The sequence below is a fragment of the Vespa velutina genome, chromosome 18 (assembly GCF_912470025.1).
Source record: "Vespa velutina chromosome 18, iVesVel2.1, whole genome shotgun sequence".
NCBI lineage: Eukaryota > Metazoa > Arthropoda > Insecta > Hymenoptera > Vespidae > Vespa > Vespa velutina.
Window position 1 is genome coordinate 2544102 of NC_062205.1, and position 2500 is coordinate 2546601.

The window sequence follows — 2500 nt, forward strand, 5'->3', positions numbered from 1 at the left end:
GGCATTCCCGGTTATGGCGATCGTAAACTCTAAATTACAGGTGCATACACCAAGAGAGGAGGTTACTCCATTCGCTTTCGTACCTCTATCCGAGTTTTGCATTGGCCGACCGATCGTTCGTCTGCCCTGCTCTAATTTTCACGCAACTCGTTGAGAAGTATAGATGTGTATGTATGCCTCTGCATACGTGTATGTATATATATATATATATATGTGTGTGTGTGTGCGTGTGTGTGTATTTATGTGTATATATGTGAGAGAGAGAGAGAGAGAGAGGGAGATCGCAGTCACCCTTTTCGTTCATCAATCGAATCTTCTAAACGTAAAATGTAGCTTCTCGAAATGAATTTTAGTTATCATTTTTCTTTTTTTCATCTGTTTTTATTTATTTATTTTTTTTTTTTCTTTTTTTTTTTTTCATAATTATTTTTTCTTTGTAAGTCAATATTTAATTAAATTAAATTACTTTAAGCGATATTTTTGTTTCTTCGTCTTTACTTTCCTTCTTCCTTTATATATATATATATATATATAATTAATTGTTCTAAAAGATGATTATTATTTATTATAGATAATATAAGTATGAAAGAGAGAGAGAGAAAGAGAGAGAGATTGATTTATGAAAAGTATCATCGTAATATGCAGTCTTCATTGAATATTATTTCCCTCGTTTACTTTGTAAATACATATGTATGTACGTACATGTAAATATATATGTGTGTGTGTGTGTGTGTAATAGAATCCATGTACATATTCATATTTATATTACTTATATTATTTACTTATTTTACGTAGTGGAAACATTGATTACGACTTATACGTGTTTACATTCTCAGTCGGACGGCGTATTTTCGAGTTTAGCCAAATAGAAGGTTAATTATAGTCTTTTACACGACTTGTTGCACGCTCTCTCCCTAACCTTCCCCATTTCTCTCTCTCTCTCTCTCTCTCTTTCTCTTTCTCTCTCTATCTATCTATCTATTTATCTATCTATCTATCTCTCTCGCTTTCTCGCATTCTTTTTCCTTTGTAAATACAATTGCCAAGGTGAAGGGAATAAAAAAAAAAAAAAGAAAATTTACGGTGGTACTTCGAAGTAGTTGCTTATAAGTGGATTGCATAAAAAGCTACGATATTAGAAAGAGAGAGAGAGTGAGAGAGAGAGAGAGAGAGAGAGAGAGAGAGAGAGGGAGGCGGTGGGGTGATTTTAAAGAGAGAGAGAAAGAGAGAAAAAATCGCGGGTATTTTCGCTAATTACCTCTACTCAAAATTCCGGAAACGTTTTCTGAAAGCACTTCTCATCTATGTACATGTTGGGTATATGTCTCTGTGTAACATACATATATATATATATATATATATATATATATATATATATATATATATACGTATGTATATACATGATTAGCTTCTACCTTTGATAAATTGTATATCTCATAATTCTTTCATTTTGTATGAAAGATAATTATATGTGTCTATATATGAGAAACTGAAAGAATGAATGAACGATCATACTTTCATTTCTTTTCTTTTTCTGTTTTTTTTTTTTCATTTTTTTTTTTTTATTTATTATTTTATTTTATTTGATTTATTTTATTTTTTTTTTTTTTTTTTTTTTTTTTCAAAGGCGTTCGTCAGAATCGTATCGTGTGAAAGGATTAAAAGAAAGAAAGAAAAAATATATATATATATATATATATATATATATATATATATATATATATAACTTTTAGTTATATATTAGATTTAATTTAGATTAGATTTAACATGAGATTGAACGTTTAATAGAATTACATTTTTTTTTCTTATCTGTTCTCTTTTTTTATTCATTTAATTAAAAAAATTTAGTAGGAGATTTTTTTTTTTTTTTTTTTTTTTTTTTTTTTTTTTAAAAAATAATACATCATTGTAAAAATATAAGAGAGAATAAGTATATCGCGTAGAATCTCATTATTTAATGTTCACATCATAGATCATTCTCCACTCTTTCTATGTTTCAAGGCTCATTCTATTTTTGACTGTTTTTGCAACAAAAGCCGTCATACACAACGCAGACACATACACAAACATTTGCAATATATATGTATAGTATACATACACTGACATGCAGTCGAATAAACAAACGACATGTTTGCATTAAGTATTGTTTAAGAAAAACAATTCGGAACAATGATAGACACGTAAGCGATATTGCTTTCTTTCTTTTTTTCTCCTTTTTTTTTTCCTTTCCCTCCCTCCCTTCCAATCCCCACCCCCTCCCATTCACCCCATAGAAAGAAAAGTCTAAAAAACCATTCGTGTTCGCATTCGCATTTGCATTCGTGTCTGCAACGCGGAAACTTTGATCATAGCACGTTATAAATTAAAAACATAAGGAGAAATATTGTCGACTCGCAAATTTCTATGAAAATTATTTAGACCGGTAGCAATACTAATATTATTATTATTATTATTATTAGTAGTAATAGTAGTAGTAGTAGTAGTAGTAGTAGTAGTAGTA

The 2500-nt window shown here is 29.1% G+C and overlaps 1 protein-coding gene across 5 annotated transcripts in view; it reads left to right on the forward strand.

Moving 5' to 3' along the window:
* LOC124955575 (RING finger protein 17) overlaps window positions 1-2500 on the forward strand; it is a 187258-nt gene that overhangs the window by 64512 nt on the left and 120246 nt on the right. The gene's annotated exons all lie outside the window — the stretch shown is intronic.